This window comes from Catharus ustulatus, chromosome 4, assembly GCF_009819885.2.
Source record: "Catharus ustulatus isolate bCatUst1 chromosome 4, bCatUst1.pri.v2, whole genome shotgun sequence".
NCBI lineage: Eukaryota > Metazoa > Chordata > Aves > Passeriformes > Turdidae > Catharus > Catharus ustulatus.
In genome coordinates this window covers 30,805,849-30,824,971 of record NC_046224.1, presented here as the reverse complement: position 1 = coordinate 30,824,971, position 19,123 = coordinate 30,805,849, and the positions used below count along the sequence as shown (strand labels likewise).

Here is a 19,123-nt window from a genome sequence, read left to right as displayed (position 1 = left end):
GAAAGAAAAAGAAAGAAAGAAAGAAAGAAAAGACAAATCTAAAATTCTGCAAAATAACACTTCCACTTCTACTGGAAGTCATGCAATTTTAGTAAGAAAAATCTGGGCAGCCTCAGTCAAATTAATAAGAAAGAAAAGTTTTTCAGTATTCTCTGATGGTAAAATGAATTATCAGGTGTTTTCTGGGCAAGTCACTCTGTATTGTTTCTTAAGAGCATAGTAAATGGTCTCCACAATGACTTTACAGCCATTGGATTAATGTATGTGTAGAGTACTTAAGCAAAGGTATTAGAGCTTTTTAAAACCTTTATTCAGCACTACCAGAGTTATAATTTGTAGTATGTGGCTTTGGCTTGGTACACAACCAAGATAGGAAAGCAAAGAGCTACAAACCTTCCCAATTTTTCCTTTGGATCACCTTAGAAGGACTCAGGTTTTTGTAGGTTAGCCAGTCAGAAATTTTAAAGCCAAAAGCTCATCTTCCTTCCATTAAAAATGCACAAAGGAAATAACAGCAAATTTAAAACTACTATCATTTTAGCAGTTTAGAGTTTTCAATTCTGTATTATGCCCAATCATATTCACATATTTTCCTTTTATGCCAATTAAAATGCAGGTTTAATTTGCAACTTATTAAAAACCAGGATTTGTATCATTTAGATGCCAAAATGACAGACTCTGGACTACTCCGTAACAGATGTGAAACTGGTATCCAACACTGAATTTTGGCCGTATACACACTACATCTAATGAAAGCCAGGGGAAGCCTATGACCAAAACAAGATGTAATACACTGAAAAAGGAGAGGGATCAGAAGAAGTGACTACCTACAAAATTACCCATGACTGCTCTTTGGCAGGTTATAGCTCCACCTAATGTAATGATCACCTTCACATTTCAGAGGTTTTGGCAGATAGAAAGAGCACACCAGATTATGTTTTTTACAATTTTAGTGATTAGACACAGGCATTCCAGCATCCATTTTTTTTCAAGACTCATATAATTCTATCACAACCATGACACAGTAATTGAAATTTTTGCTTCAAAATGCTACTAATGCAGGTTTCTACACATAAGATAAGTCAGAAATACCTGTGTTACTCTTCCAGACTGAATAGTAAAAAAATGAACATGCACTTTGGAGTGAAATTACACGTTTCCCCAAAAGTTCTGATATTGCTGCAACTGCTGTGTTCTCTGTATCCTCAAGCTGTGAAGAGATGTAACACTCCCCTCTGACAAGCTCAATATACTGTTTTCTCTCAGGCGTACATGGTTTTCTGGTAAGTCCTGTAGTACGGGACTTAAGAAACTTCATATTTTTGATATCTGTACTCAAATATGCTGTTAAGTTTTATGTATTGTCAGAGGAAATTTAGTGACCCTCAGAGTTCTGCATGCATCAGTGAAAGCATCAATTCAAAACATTCCTTAGTTAATATAAGACCTGATTTTACTTAGTGAGTGGAGCCATGTAAAGAATAAATCTAATTTTTACAGTTATTAAAATATTTGTAATATCAGAGTGAATTTTTGTTCACATCAATTTTCAAAGAAAACATTGTATTTTCGATTAAAGGGTTTTATAGTATTACGAAGCAATTAATTTTTAAATGAAAAATATTTAGATTGAACAAGACAAAAAATGCTAATGAAGAATAAATTCTTCATGTTTGCACTCAATGATGTGACTTAGGAAGAAAGGTCCTTTAGTCACTTTGGCTCCCATTTAGAACTGTCTTACATCTTCCTACTGTTAGGTTCTCTGAGAGAGTTTTCCTGTAAATCTTTCATAAGTACTTTTCTGTTGTCACAGCATCTCAGTTTCAAGAAGCAGCCATGGTAAATGCATTTGTTTAAAATCTACAGTTCATTGTTTCCTTCTACTGCTGAGTCCACTACCAGCACCACTAGCTGTGCACATACCAGTGCAAAACAGGTATGTTTGTACAGTGGAAACTTGTTCAAGAAATGGATTTTAGTACATAAGTTAGAAACAAAGTTTGTATCAAAAAGGTCATATCTCTTCTCTTATGTAATATTCACTCTTCCCTTCCAAATTTGTTCAAAACTGTGTGGTTTGCAATGTGCATAGAAACAGATGCAACTCACATAACAGTAGAAGAAACCTTGTATTTCTGTTGTAGCACTCATCTCATGTTTGAACTATATTCTTAAAAAAAGAAAATAATAAAGATGCTGTCTTGATCATTTATATTTCCATTTACGTACGTAGAGTGTGGTTTATATGGAACGCTTTCTTTACATCTGTGTTTTAGTTTGAAGTTTCAGAGAGTACTGCAGCTAGAAGTAAGTCATGCAGTAGAAGATTATAAAATATAATAGAAGATTTTAATGGAATATCTATCTTCCCTGGTTTGCTTTTAGAGTTCTCTCCTGGCACATTTTACACAAATTAATTTGACAGTAACAAAAACTAAAAAGGTATTTGGATTACTTCAGCAGTAAACTAACAACAGAGCCATGTCATTTCAATTTATCACTTGTCTTTAAGTGTGAGAAACTTTGGTGCTTCATCACATTGAAATAGATTGCTTATATATAGAAAAAAAGCTGCAGACTTCACAAAGAGGGGAAAAAAATATCAACTGCCAGCTGAGCTTTCACATTCTCCCTGACTTGCAAATTTTTTAGTGAATCTCACACTACCTGAAGTAGAACAGCATAGTAACCTCAGTTTTACCCCTGTTACTATGTCTCAAGTTATTAGGCGTTTGTCCATCAAAAAGAGCTCTGGCCCTAACAGCAGACAGGGCCTTTGAAATTATAACCTGAGAGGCAAATCCTGTGAAACCAAACTTAACCTCTACAGTTAGCTTTTGTCCTACTGGCATAAATCTGTGTTTCTTGGTACACTGAAGAAACCAGGGTTATACAGGAAAAGAGAACATGCACTTATTCAATGATGCTTGCACACACATATTAAAAACAAAAGGAAAAAATTAAAATACAAAAAAAAATTTAAAAGAGAAGTTTATATCTTTTCCTGTGCTAAGTTCTACAGAGACTGAAAAGTGCAGATAGGCTAGACAGATGATACATTATCAAATAATTGTTAAATATTCTTTGAGTAATCTTACCTCCAGGTATCTCATGTTTGTAAGTTCAGAAAAAAAATGAAATTTCTTCTAGTATTTCAAATCTAAAGTTTTTCAGTTTTTTGGTCAAAAAATGCGAGGTCAGAGCAGACGTACTATTTTTACAGAATCCAAGACTTAATGATTGATCTATTGAAAATCCAAGGTGATTTATATGCATAATTAAAGAACTAGCACACTTATAATCTAAAAAGCCCAATGAATGAATTCTTTCAACTTAATGATAAATATCTATGTAAAATGAATTTAGTAAACAACATCCGTATAATCTCTATTTCAAATTATATTTCTTTTTTCAATGGGACTAAATAATTTGCTGCTATAAGTACTAGTTTTATTATTGATCATTTTGGTCTTGTGCTCTTGATAGTGTCTTGCTGCAGAAACCAAGACTAGTGAAACAAAAAACAGTAATAGTGTAGTAGTAATAGGTTCAACAAAGCATTGATACAATGGCTAAAAATAAGGTTTGATTATTCTTCAGAGGCTTTTTCCTTGTCAGAATACCTGGGTTCTTTTTCTGAAAAGTAAACTGTATAATATAAAGAGTAATAGCTCTGTTTACCAGAGACAGATGTAGTGGCAGATACCAGTAATATCAGGGAAAGATTCAGTTACCTTGGGAGTAAAAGCATTAACTTTATTCTTCTTTCTGAATTCCACTTTACAGCCTTTATTCTTAGCTCTCTAGAGAAAGTCCCAATTGGCATTTAAATGCATGTATTTTTAAATGAGATTCATAAGGGACTAAATCTATCAAAGTTTCCTATGAAAAAAAAATTAATAGAGAGATGTTTCTTATAGGTTTTAAAGTAAAGAATTAAATTATATCTTTAAAATGGTACGATGCCTGCCTTTTTGAGACTAATTTAAACTTTTCATAGAAAAATCATTACATAGCATTAAGGCAGGTAGCTTTAGATTTCGTGTCTTCACTGCAACAAAGGGTAACGTGGTTTTTTTCATTGAATTTGGAATAGGACAAAAGATACACAATCTTTTCATTATTTTGAAATTTCGATAAAAGTCTAAATTAGAGTCTAGTATTAACAGGGCTTTTAGTGACAGCACAGCGATGACATTAAGCAATCTCTTAGAGAATGCTACATTCCTTTTTCTGTTCTATATAAAGATACATTCCACTTTTTTATAAAAAAATCATATACCTCCTTGAGGTCTGAGACATTTGCAATACCTCTATTATCTTAGTCAGGTAAAAAATCCCCAAACCTTTGGTAAGCTAGAATGGATGTATCTTGTGTCTAGTTTGGACAGTATGTTAAAGTATTACAAACTTGGGAAAAATCTTGTCTTTGGGAGTTGTGCCAGGGTTACTGATGTCAGGATTTCATCCCCCAGCAGGATTTTCCTGCTGATGCTGTACTGCAGACTTATGGCCACAGACTGTCCCCAGCAAGGGACAGCACATGGCTCTCCCAGCAATGCCTTCCTCCAGCCCCTGCCATGCTCCATCTGCCCAGGGTTGGCAATGCTTGCAGAGAAAGGGATCATATCTTTGTCATACAACCATGCACCTGAAGATTCTTATTCCTGTGTCATATTTAAAGATTCCTTCTGTTGTTCTGATGTTGGTTTGTAGCACGTAAATGCTAAATAGATTAGCAGAACTAATCTTTCCATTTGTATAGTAACAACCAACCTGTCCTTCAAACCACTGCAGTCAGAGGTAGAAATTTGCCAGTGAGGAACATCTCCCAGTAACTAGGGCTAATTCTAAAACTCATAATTGATCTCATGTTTTAACACTAAGGAAAGGATTGCATACCATAAATAGAATACCTTTTTCTCAGTTGTGTATGTGAAAAACGCTTGTAGTTTCTGAACTGTTCCGTGTAGTTCACAGCCTCTGTGTATCACAAGCTAAAATTCAAAATAGCCAGCAAATTGGAAATACATTTGCTAGATGGGTACAATTTGAAACAATAAACTGAAAAGTCTCTTGGGGTTCTGGGTAATTCACCAGAAGTACACTTAGTATGGCATTCCTAATCCAGTTATGTAAAGAGGAAAAGTAACAACTTTTATTAGGCTACCTGAATAAAATGCACAGATACGCTCTTAGGAAAAATGCTCTTTTTTTCTTTTTTCTTCTTTTTTTTTCTTTTTTTCTTTTTTTCTTTGTTTAATAAAAAAATCTTATTTGTCATTAAACAATTTTTTTCCCAGTCTGATTATGTCTTTTTGTTACATTTTCACTCCTAATTTGTTCTATCAGTAGACACATTTTCATGCTTAGTCACAGACTGGGGTAAGGTTTGCAGAATTGCTTGGTATTAAGTACAAAAATGTCTTTCAGACCCCATACAATCTCATCTAGTTTAATATTTTACTCATCCTAACTTTTTTTATTTTTTTTTTAAATAAACTGTATGAATACTCATAGCCACATTTTTTCTTGATCATCTGAACAATCCTAGATGCATTTGAAAGGATTACTCTCATGGTGGGTCTCCTGAATTGCATTTCATCTGTCATACAGCAGCCTTTGTTAGCTCACAGCAGAAGACACTATAGATTTCTGTTTACATGGATAAAATAGAGAAGAGTTTGCTTTTCTATAATACCTTCTCTATTTCAAGGCATTTCAAAGCACTTGAAAGAGCATCCTGGCTGAGTTCAATGCTACTGCAGTGTGTGAGAGGCAGTGGCAGCAGCCCTTCAGGACTGTGTATTTAGTAAGAGCACAAAGCCAGACATTTCAGATAGCATAACGAAAGAAGGTGTGTTGAAAGGATGCTGAAAATGAGTGCAAGGGATTTCACTGCGGGAAAACAAGCAAACTGACAAAACCATCAAAAAACTGTGTGAGAGGCATAGCATGTTTTGAAACATTTTCCTCATATATAAGAGATGTAAAAGATTATATGATTGCAAGATGTTTCATGCTGAAGATATTTTCTTGTTTAATAATCTCTGTTCTCTGAACTGAGTTCATATAAAACTTTCAAGATCATCAAAAATATAAAACTAGTATCATGTTGTGCTTTAAGGCTTCTCTGCAGAAAAGACAAAGAAGCAAAGCAAATATTGAATTAGATTTCATAACTGAATGTAGCAATTCCTGTGTGCTCTAGAGTGTAAACTTTATATAGATTTGGCATTGCTAATGCATGTTCTTTACCTTTTCATGGAGCTGACACTTGACTATTCTCAAATTAGCACCTTTCCTCCACATTAATCTTGCAGTAAATATATGGGTATGTATACGTGTAATGATTTCACTCTTGGTTGTTTTGATACATTTGTCTAATCCCCACAGTTTGCTTTCAAGTGCAGGCTAATAGAATGTCCCAAGACAAGCAGCTGAAATGTGTATGTGCTATTTTTGTAGTAGGGAAGAGAATATTCATAAACTAAAAATCATTGAGAAGGCCTAAACAAAAAATCAAAATATGGTCTTGTATGCATAGGCATGGAGAAAGCTGTTAGCAGCTTTTCTTTGAACATCACTCTTGTGGCTGGGCTCATTCCCTCCTCACCAAAACTCAATTAATGCAAAACCAGCAGAACTGTTTCAAAAATACTGTCCAAAAAGGTTTTGTAAAAAATGAAAGTGTAAGATATGATGTGCATTGAAGTCTGTAATTTTAAAATGTCACTTAATGAGAGGTCTAGCTTTTCAGTAATATGCTGCATATATGATTCTTTCAGTTCAGGAATCTTCCAAAGAGGATCATGATATTTATTGAAGTCAGGTGAACTTTGAATGTGAGACCCACTCTCAAGACCTACATTTATGAAAAAACCCTAACCCACTTTTTACTTTTTTCCCACGTGTTTCTGTTTTCTTTTCTTCCCTATTTTCACCTGTCCTTTTTTCTCCAGTAACAAAAGAAAATACCTATTTTTTTTTTTTTTTTTTTTTTTTTAATCAATGAATTTCATGCACTGCTGAAATGGAAGCACAGACAGTTTTCAGTCTCATATCTTTAAGCACAGAAAGCCTCAACCTCACTTTTTTGTCTCTTGAGGAACAGTTCTTTTTCTTCCTAATGGAAGAAGCAGTTCTCAGACCTTGGGATTAGGAATTCATTATGGGTTTTAGAAGTTTGGGGATCCTGTAGGCTAACTTTCAAATACTGCCTATTGTTCTCATTTTATTCAACTAAATTCTGTATGAATAATTAATTTTTGTCTTTACATCGTGACTTCACACTACAGATATTTACACTATCTTTTCATTTCCTCTTTATTGTATCATTTACATTTGATTCCCTGATTGTGAGTCAGTCCATGAGATATTATGAACAGAGGGTGTATGTCATACATCTGCTAAAGCTTCAAACACCTTGGGCACTCTGTAGGAATTAGGAAAATAAGTTTTCTAAAATGATGAAACATGACATTAATATAGAAAATGTCAGTCACTTGTTATATTTTGTCAGATAAATATTATTTGCAATGGCAGAGTTCAATGCTTAATAATACATTGTTCTTGTCAGTGCTGTTTAAAGTGCACATGATTCATACTAAACCTTTATCTTAGCTGATAGTGAAAGTAGGCACTTAGCACTTTCTGAAACCAAATCTCAGTTCAGAAGTTTAATACACTTCCATATTTCCTGCAATAGAAAAGAATATTCTGCCTTCTCCAGAGATTTATTTATCTCTGTAGTATAGAAGAGGTTTATGGTGCCAGTGCTGCACTTTTACAAGATCTACTGAAACAGTATTTAACAATGCACAGTGTGATAATGCAGGATTTACATATATTGGAAAATGTTTTCTATTGAAATTTGGTTTGGAATTAAAAAGTGTGCTTCCTAGCTGAATGAAAATGAGAGGCAATGTTGTTTGGTAAAAAATTAAGAAGCTTTGCAAAAAAATCTGTTATTGGAAGATAAGTAGTTGCAACATTTTAGAAAAATATAAAATGCTATATTTCCAGCATTTTTTTTTTTTGCTTATCTTCTAAAACCTTAAAAATTAATACAATAGTATTTTAAATTTTATTGCAATATTGGAAATTTTAATTTATTTATCTCTAAATATAAGAGTGTGCATATTTTGATAGAAAAGACATTTTATCTAGGACTGTGTGAATACCTGGAGATGTTTTTCAGAATTGTCCAAACTCAATTAGGTTTGCAAATGTTTGCAGATAACCAGTTTTTCCCAGACTTGCTTTCACCTTTCAGTAATATGAGGTTGGAGAAGTATACCTTGTAATCATCTTCTCCATTCTATTTAGCAAACTCTAAACATTCCTATTCTTACACAAGTAATGCATGTGAAGGAATGGCTTGAAGTTGCACCAGGTGAAGGTTACATGTGGTCTTAGGGAATGACTCATCATTTAAGAGGATGGTCAATTGCTGGAACCTGCAACCAAGAAAAAGGGAGTGTGGCTGGAAGCCTTTAGCTGTTCTGCCACTTGGACAATGCTCTTGGTTTGAGGTGGCCCTGTGTGGAGTCAGGAGAGTTATCCTCATGGGTACTTTCCAAATGGAAATGTTCTATGGTTCTATGGTTACTTTTGTCATAGAATGAAATTTTGTACACTGATCTGATCTGGTTCCTGTATAAAATTATAAAGGAAGGTCTCATATCTTAGACTGTGAGTTTTAAAGGTTTTTGAATACTTAAAGTTATATATTGATATTAAAAAATATCAAATCATTCAGTAAGGTAAGCTTGAAGCAACTTTTGCTGTCAAGAACTGCTGCAACTTAATATGTGCTCAGATTAAAATACAGGTATGTATGTTGACATTTTGCAGGAAATTGGGAGATTGTTGTGATATATTTTAAAGACTGACACATCAGAACAGTTTCAAACTTTAAACAAAAATGTTACTAAACCCATTCATTAACAGCACGCTTAATGCTGATGAAGTTAATTTTCCATTTTATTAGTCATCACCAATAAGTATACAAAACTGCTATTGTTTATACTTATTTAATGGGCTTTTCTTCCTTCTTCTCCATATTTCCTCCTTGTGCTTGATGCTTTTATTCTATTTTATTCAGTTAAATCTGCCAGTATTTAAGAGACATTTGTCAAACATTCTCAAAAACATTTGGTCAGCCCTGAAGTGGTCAGACAATAGGGCTAGATGGTTGTTGTAGGTCCCTTCCAACTGAAATATTATCTCCTATTCTGTTCTGCTCTATTCTATTCTATTCTATTCTATTCTATTCTATTCTATTCTATTCTATTCTATTCTCAATCTTGATTTTACTTCAGATGTTATTGCACAATATTATTCCCAGTAAATATTAGGACTAGTTTCAATAATATTTTTCAATTTGATTGTCCTTGGTATCTCCTATGTCTGATGTCCACTATTTGCATCTTTGGTAGTCATGTTGCTGACATGCTTATGTGAAATGCATGGACACTGTGTCTGGCTACACATTCTTAGAACCACCAAGGGCATATTGTTGCTGGTTACCATGTTTGTTGAATTACTCTTTGTTTGCAGACAAAGCATAATAATTATATCTTGGTTTAAATTTTGTAATGTATGGGTATCACATGCTTCTGCTTTGGCTATACTGTATTACTTTGCCTACCACACTAAATTCAACTAATCATCTATGATAATTTTTTTGCCTATGACACCTCTAGAAGGTGATTCATCCCTGGAAAAACAGGGTTTTTAGATGACTGGATGAATAATCCTCCAAAAGTGCCTGGAAGAATCCAGGACACTCCATGACTAATATAGGTTACACAGGTCCCATCAGATGAGAAGAATTCCACCTTTGTGGCACTGTCAGCCTTTCCACTGACAAGCTGTTCACACATGCAGGAAGTTTTCCAGCATTACTGGTACTAGTGCTAAGTAGGGAAGATCTATCCCTGTTAAGTGTTGCAAAAGTAGTCATTTATGGACATATACAATTGCAAAATTGTATTGTTATTGTTGCATTTAAATTGAACTCAGTACAATTTACTGACAGAAGGGAATTCTAGATTCTTTTCTAGATTAACACTTTCCTAGTTATTCTCAGAAAGTTTTTCTGTTTTTCAGAGGAAATGTGATCACTTAGAAGGTTAGATTCACTTTTTGGGTTTTTTTTTTGCTCATGACCCATTTTCCTATATAATTCAGGGCTCTGAACTTGCAAAATTTAGCTGAACTAATTCAGGTAATATTGTTTGCAGTCTAAGTAATGGTTAACCTTTCCTGTAATAACAAATGTCAAAGGTCAGAAAAAATATCTTATCCCGAGTCATATTAAATAACACCGCTTTGGTTTAAAAAATATTCCAAAATAGTGACCAAAACCTACACCATATAGAATGAGTACTCTTGATGTCCACTTGTCTGTATTTTTTCCCTTTGTTGAGTCTGAGCTCCTCAACTTTTGGTGCAAATTTCTCTGTAGCATCTCTGCTCTTGCTGCATGTCACTGAGCTGTAGTTACTTCTGCTTTTCACAGTTGTGCAACTTTATTGTTTGATTTTGTTTCTCCCCCTGTACTGCTATGCCTTTATTTCTGCCTTGGGAGCTCTTGTTTCCCTAAAAAATCTTTGTCTTGTCTGTTCAGATGCCTAATCAAAGCATGTTACTTTGTGCTCAGCCTTGCAAAAATGACATCATTTTTTTTTAATTAGGGAACAACAAAATACAAAACAAAGAAATAAGTTGATGCCTTCTTTTAAAAGTTCTACACATCTATGCATTATAAAACTTAAAATAACTGATATTAGACATAAATTTTAATACCAACGTATAGTTCGGATCACAACATTTCAGTTCATGACTTCTGCCATATTTTATAAGCAGTGACCACACTTGAATTCTTTAAAATCAAACACAAATAAATCATGAAGCAACTTGAGAGCTGACTTTAATCGTGACTCTTCAAGCGTTTAGCTGTGCTGTGACCTGAGGCTGTAGCTGGAATTGGAGTACTCCCAGTCATTCACTGCAGAAGTGTTTGCAGTTTGCTTGAGGTCTATATGCACATGGCCATAAGAATGGACTTTTGCATATCTTACAGTTGCCTTGAAAAAGTAGGCTGGAAGGTGCCCAGATCTCCCTGTTGACGCATGGACTCAAAATAAACTTTCATTCCCCTAGGTCTTCCCTGTCATTTGGCACGGGATTGATGTTAATGTTGGGATACAGAAGCAGCTACTTCATAACTAGTTAGCATTCATTAGTACCAATTTGTCAGTTTTTACTGTTAGTGCTACAACAACCAAAATACTTGGGATTTCTCAACAATTTTTAAAAGTTCTTTGTTTCTCTACTGTACACAGATGCTTTTTTTCAGCCTGTGCTTGTCAGTTGTAGCTGACAGATTCCCCTTTTCTCTTTGAAGGGCAGACCTTTTAAAAGATCAGATGTCCTTTGATCTCAGGTTTGATAATTTTCCATATTCTCAACACTCAGTTGAGAGACTCCTCCTGGATTAGAGTCTTAGCTGCTATTTTGAAGGAAGTTTCTGGTTTATTTTTGATGAATCTGGTTTATTTTTGATGAATAATTATTGTTGTTTTTAAAGGAATTATTTTGAAAGTGCATAAATTAAATACGAACAAGCAATTACAGATGACTTTATGACAAATGAAGGATTGTAAATGTAAACACAATGGCAATCAGTGTTTGTACAAGGTACAAAAATGTTTTTCCTCTGTTCTCCACGCAAATTTCACTGAAGTTCCCAGCAGCAGAAGCCAGAGAACAATCCCACAGAAACCCCCTTGTTTCCTTTAGCAACATACCCCACTGGGGTATGCTGCTATCTAATAAAGCAGTTTGTCTGTGATTTTTAGAGAGCTTTCAAGTCATGTTGTCAAGAAAATCTGAAATAGTTTTAGTGTGATGCTTTGCAAACATCTTACAGTTCTGTTTTTATCCACCCGCTTTTAATTCTGTGAGATTGAACAACATACATTTATTGCTGCACTGTGTGTTGTGAAAATATAAAGAAAATCATGGTCCTCTTCAAGAAACTTTCAGTTTAATCAATCATTAAAAAAGTAAATTTGTATATGTAGGGATAAATTTATCCAGATCTCCATAAATAACTATCCATAATTCCAGAAAATTTGACATAATTCCTCCAGGGTATGTCCCAATATTCTGGTTACTTTGGCCACCCTTATTCTTTAGAAGTTAGTCAGTTCTTATGTATTACACATTAAAAATATAATAATTTTCAGTCATCTATTCTCGGGCTTCTATTCCCCATAGATGACTTTTTTTTCAAATATTTCTGTGACAGTCTATTTCCACTTGAAAAATCTTTTATTCTGATTACAGTTCCTTGAAAATTGCTTAAAGAAGTTGACCTCCCTATTTGGAAAAAAAATGGTGTGACAGTCCCATTAGTTCTCATGAGAAAAACGAACAACAAATTATCAAAAATTATTTGACAGGAAATGGGATTTTAATATGTTCTATATAATGCATTTTGAAAATTTTATGTTGGAGGAGAATGGTAGATGGGTGGGTGGATGGATAGTCAGTAGTAGCTTGTTTATAAACAGCCAACCTCCAAAGAACAAAAAAAAATGTTCTGCAAGATCATTTTGAAAAAGTGACAAATATGTACTGAGTAGAATGCTTTAAAAATATTGAAAATGGGATTTGTATTCAGGAGCAGAATTTTGCAAACCTTGCTGGTGTAGGACTGAGAGCATTTTTTCACACTTTCCCTTACTGGTTTCTGAAGTGTAGCTGGGAATAAAGGCGTATGGGTTGGAAGACTACGTGTGTGTTGAATAGCCATCTGTTACAGTATCCCTTGAGGATAATACATCAAAGAGATTTCAAAATGGAAATGCTATATGACCATTCCAGTGATGTCTTAGTTCACAGAAAGACTTAAATCATTACATGAGAAAGTGTGAATTGCTTCTCCTCTTCTTTTAGGTGCTAGTCTTGTAGCCCAGTGTTCACAGATTAAATGTCAACACTGTAAGATACCACCCTGCTTATCAAAGTACCAAAATTTCCAAAATGTTTACATCCCCAAATCCCGAGCAGTCCCCTTTGCCAGATACCTAAAGCTCCCTGCTCAGCTCCAAAGCAATTTCTCTTTACAGTGTCCTACTGTGTCTTTGATATGAAAACCTTACCACCCTGGAAACCGAGCTACAGTCAAATTAATTTAATAAAATAAATAATGTAAATAGTACAGAAGTGATTGCATTAGCCAGTTTCATATTTAATTCATAAAACTTTCCATGTTTTAATTTACTTGCTGCTGCTACTGCAAAATTTACATTCTTCTTCACCACAGGTTTGCTGAAAAAACATTTTCAGTGATAGAATACAAAATAGTAGGAAAAGATAAAGGATTAAAATGGAAGTGAGTTAAATTGTATCACTGTGTGGAAAAGATGAAATACTGCTGTTTTTTTAGAAAAAGTTCTCTAGCAAGGTTTTTGTAGTTTTGTGATAGTTTTTGTGATAAAATGAAGATTGACATTATTCATATCTTTGTTAGGAGTATCGTTGCCATTGTTGTTCTGAGGATAAAACCACAGATGTAATAAACCCCTCACAGACACGCAGGGCAAGGCCATGGTTTGGCCCAGGTTTGAGACAGGTGCCCCTCCATTCCAGTGGTGTGCAGTGCACCTCTAGGCCGGGACACAAAGGTGCACCTGTGCAGACTGAGGTGCAAACTTCATCATCTCTAAGGGAACACTAAATTAAGCCTGGGCAGGGAGCTTTGCTGACTTTCTGTCCAGATTTTTTGCAGCTCATTGCACTGCATGTTTTTCTGAACTTAGGTTTTTGGATTGTACTCATTGGAATCTCTTTTTCTATTTGTTTTAAAGGACTTGCAGTGCCTTGATACAATAGGTTTGCTAGTTTCCATCTGTGATTAAAGTTATGTTTAAATGAAGAGGCATCTATCGATCTTATACTGGTCTTTATACTTGGGTTTTCCAGCTCCCTCAGTGCACTTTCTGGCCCAGAGCATCCTCCCCATGACAGCCCAGCCAGGTGCTGCCTTCCTCAGCTTCCATCTCTCTTGCCCTTTAGAAGCAGCTGGCCTCTCTGTTCCCTTGTGAAGTGTTTTTACCTTTCTTAAAGAAGCAGTTTTAGTCCTACCTTCCTTAAAAAGGTAACATGCAATTTACAGAAATGTAAAAATAGTAGAAGGCTTTTCAGAGAAAGTTTCAATCTGTTTCAGCCTTCCTGATTTAGATTTCATAATTTTCTGGCCACAGTATGCAGTTGAGACATCTTAAGATCAATGTCCTGCTTAGGCCTGGAATTTTAATTTGCAGGACAAGTACCTTGATTTTCAATTTTAATTTTCTTCCCTCATCCACCTCAGCTAGGGCTGTCTTCTCTTAAGCACTGCACGGAACCCCAGCTACAAGGATGCAATGGAATGGCTCAGAGTTCTCCTTTTGTTTTGAAAAGCATAACACAAAATTGTTAATGAAGAAATACACAGTGCAATCTATTCTCTTATGTTCAGCTTTGCTAGTTTAGGAGAAATTTTGCATCTTTCTTTTTGTGGTGTGTGTGGGTCTGGTTTTCTGTACATCTAGGTGAACACTTCATCATGCAAAGGTTCTCTTTGTTGTCCACTGTAGCAACAGAAAGGCTAACCAGGCAAAGGATGGGGGAAAACAAATATAGGAAAGCAAGAGTGCAGAAAAGGGAATAAACCTAAGAATGAGCAACCTGTGGTGATCTTCTAATGACCACCTCTGTGAGCTGAGTACATTTAGACTGATCTTTTACCGCATGCCTTTGCTTTTGTCTCTTACCCAACTGCCTTCCTTATGTTAAAAATCTTACCATGAGAGGGGCACGAATCATATCTTGTTTAGGAATAGTCTGGCAGTCTTCCCTCTCTACCCTTGGGGGCTCCCTGTATCCTTTCATCATTGTTGTTCTGTGGCCTGTGAACCTGAACTCAGATTTCCCAGCTGGTGAGATAGCATGACGTTTCTTACCATCTGGCAAGTGAGTATTTTCATACAAAAAAGTTTGGATTAGTAGTGCAAAGAAGCTAATTATGTTCAGGGAGTGTTTCATGGCTTGCAATTATGCCCAAACAAACACGAGATTAATTGTGGAAATGTTTTCTTCAGCAAGTCCCTACTCAACTGAGCCAAAAACAATGTGCATAAAAAAATAACGGTTTGAAAAGCAATGAAAATGCTATTTAATACCTACAACATAACTTGCTTCTCTATATGTCCTGAATTACAATTCTTTTGGGGTTATAGATGGGCAAGTATTCATAAAACCTTGGGTATAGTTCATTTACAGAGAATTCCACAGCAAGTCCTTTAGCATAGTCCTGTGGCAGTAGGGGTTTACTTTTTACTCTGAGGTTTCAGAGTGAGTTCCAAAGTGAAAGAGTTCATTTCCTATTTTTGTCAAACCCTATACAAAAGCTTATTTGCTCTCTAAATTTTATTTTTCAATCTTTTCAAACTGAACTACACAAGGATAATGCGCATTTTTAGAAAATATGCAGGTAGAATTGAATACTACAAAATAGAGTTTGTCATGAGTTGAAGTTTATTAATTCTTTGAGCTGAAGATATATTTTGTGTTACCATTCATGTTATTTGATTTCTGGTACGATTTTTGGGTTTTTTCCTTTGAAATAAATATATAGTTCTCTTTTTAAAATTTGAAATGTAGGTATATATTTCTGCTTCAAAGTTGTGATATCAAATAATTACTGAAGAAATTATAATTTGTGGTCATCTACCCTATATTTCTTTCACAAATGTTGTGAATCTTTCTCAGTATCACACATAACCATGTTCACTTCTGTGGGAAAAGCCTCATGAATGCTGCATAGAGGAAAATTACTGGCTTCTGTGTGTCATGCACAATTCCATTTTTAAAACAGACAAGAACAAGATTTTCTGCTTTGCAAGTGTTGCAGTGTAGACTTGTCATTGACTGCCACCCTCAGACCCTTTACTGGGGATTTTAATGATTTTCTCTTGCATAGAAAATTTTAATGTACATGTCTTATGTACATTAGAGACTTGTCTTTAAGTCTCTATGCAGGAAAGATTCCTGATGGTTATGAGGGAAATACTTTCAAGGCAGATGAAAATGCAGGGTTTTCCTATTTTTACTGATATTTTCATGCATTGTTGCATCTGAAATGTGTATGAGAATGATCTTTTATTTATTGCAAATTATCAAAGTGCAAGAAAAGCTGAAATGTTCAGTACATTTTGTACTTAATTTTAAACAAATTTTCACTATTTATTTAAGATGAGCATGATAACCTGGTGGTAAACCTTCTTGTCAATTTTTTTGTGTCAAATTTTTCTTGTCAAATTTTTCCACTGTCAGAGCCCTTGCATGTGCTATTATTACTCCTATGTTTTCAAATTACTGTGGGAAAAGCTAATGCACCTCATATTTGCTTGAAGTATGGTGAGAAATATTTGTAAACAAGTACCAATGTTATTTTTAATAATTAAGATTGTTGAAATATATAAATAACAGCTGTGACCTACTCATATTTAAGCCAAACTTACTCTTATTGCTTAGATCTACATCTAAGCAATACTCACACAGTAATTCCACATTGAAGGAGGTAGGGGAGTGCTTTGTGTTGGGCTCTTGATGAGGGGAGAAGACAGGGCTGGCAGGAGTCTGATCATGACTGCCTGAGACCATGCCCGATTCAGCATAAGCTGAAGTGGCTGAACTAATTCCAAATGACCTTTCAGTGTATAGTAGCAAAGCAAATATCTGATTACTGTAGGAAGATCTATAGCAGAATGGGGAGCTATGAGAACATAACTATATTTTTTATAGTCTGACCTTTGTACAAAAGTTCAGGATCAAGAACTCCAGTAGAAGTGGTGCACTGTACCTGGTCACACACACGGTACTCTGTGAACAGTCCAGTGGCAAGGTATTCCACACAAATTGCAGATATTAATTTGCAAGTTTTTATTTAAAAAGACGACACCGGAATTTGCAACAAATGTGAATAAAGTCTAATGGGAGAAAGTCCTACTTCTTAAAATTATGGCAAAACACAAAGAGAATCTTCCTGATTTTTACAGCCAGCTGTTAAATGCGTACATTTTTTCCAGGCATGGGATCTACCTGTAGTTTTCACCAGAGGACAACACCAGAGAAGAAAGACAGCAACCACCATGCACTGAAGCTGGGGAATGTGTCTTGTGGTAGCACATTCCCTGAGAGGCTGCAGTGCCCCAAACCCTCTCCTGTCCTACAGTTTGGCATCAGTGGGACATATTGCTGTGCATGGCCGTGTGCAGATGTGTCTGCTGTGGGCCCATATATGCAAGGCATCTTCTTCTGCCAGTCTGATGACTTGTGAGGCCTGAGCAAGACAAAAACATGACAGAAGAAACCATAGGCAAATGCGAGCCACCTTACTGTGCTAATTTGTAGGAAGTCTTAGTGTTCAGTTTCTCAGACTGCCAAACCACAATGCTGTCTTAAATGGAAGTTTTTATACTCTGTGGAACAGAACAGTCAGAATTAGTGAACCCAGAATATCTTTGAGTTTCTGTTGCTATGCTAAGAACTATTAAAAGGCAAAGGATTCATGAATCAATTATAATTTATGTTTCTAGGTGTGTACAGGTATATACGACTGTTTGGAAACCTGCCATTTTAAGATAAAATAGGTTATATCTTTTTTCTTTATTCTAAAAATACATTTTTTTGCTGCAGGAATGTCTTGTATTCAAAGCTGTAAACAAGAAGTCAGTGCTATATATTCTTTAATACAGGAGGATTCATGTATCAATTATTGTACATTATTCATGTACAATTCATCAGCTGGGAGATATATTTTAAGAAATCACAAAAGTAGAATCTCTAGCACAGACTTCACAGTTAAAAATGGCTGAGAAAGATGAAATACAATGCAGTGATAGTATAATACTTGGTCTCAAAATCCAATCAGAAATTTTATTGTTTAAAAATCTCTGCAGCCCTATTGAAGTCTGTGCTGCTTTACATTTATGTCATGTTTACCTCTACCTGAAGTAAGAATTTCTGTTAAAAGATGAAAAACTATCTAGATTTTTTAGAACAGTGAATCTTAAAAAAAAAAAAAAAGGAAGAAAATATTAAATATTTGACATAGGAGAGAAAAACAGGGTCTTGGAAGTTGCTAGCTTTGTTGGTGTGTTTCCAGAGGAGCGTGAGGTTGAAAAGTTTTGTGTTTTAGAACAAATGTCTCTTAGGAGAGATTCTTCAATCTCTTAATTATAGCATTCCCTTGGACTCCAGTGTGTCCATTGCCTTGTACTGAGGAGGAGCCCAGCACTGCAGGTGTGTCTCCAGGTGCTGAGCACAGGGAAAGGATCACCTCAGTGCTTTTTCTGATGCAGCCCAGGTTGCCAATGAATGAATTGAATGAACTGTACCCAGCATGATGTAATAAAGTAAACACAATAAAAACTGAAGGAGCTACTAATTTTAAAAAAGTATGGGGAAATTCTCTGAAGGATATTATCAGAAATATTAACTTTCTGTGATAGAAATGCAAAATTCATGCTTCTGTAGTTCAATTTTGCCTTTTTCAAATTTAGGAAATTTTAGCTGTGTGTCCAAATTCATTTGAAGTGCAAAAGTCTTTGTTGGCAGATAGCCTAATCAACTTGTTTTGGTTTTATTTGACGACATGCCTGCACTTAATTATCAATTAATTCCTGAAAATAAATGTGATCACATCACAAAAGAGGGTGTGTGAATCACTCAGTCCTGTTAAATGCTAGTCTTGTGAATACTCCCAGCAGCATACACTGGCCACACTGGTGTATTCCAGCTGTCACCTACAGCAGAGCCTCAAAAAATATTTCTTCACATTTTTTTGGAGAGGTAAATGCTGTACAATGCTCTGAATCTGTCATTTAAAGTAAAGAAAGTTTTGGCACAAATGTTTAAAATAGGCAAAGGAAAAAATAATTCATTTTTGGTTTAGATGAAACTTATCAGAGCAGTAAGCTGGGTGCAACCTTTTTTTCATTCTCTGCTTTTGACATGCCATTGCTAGGTCCACAAACATTCTAGTTGTTAGAAAAACACT

General features: G+C 35.1%; 1 protein-coding gene across 3 annotated transcripts in view; it reads left to right on the top strand.

Moving 5' to 3' along the window:
- IMMP2L (inner mitochondrial membrane peptidase subunit 2) overlaps nucleotides 1-19,123 on the top strand; it is a 431,600-nt gene that overhangs the window by 346,832 nt on the left and 65,645 nt on the right. The window lies entirely within an intron of this gene.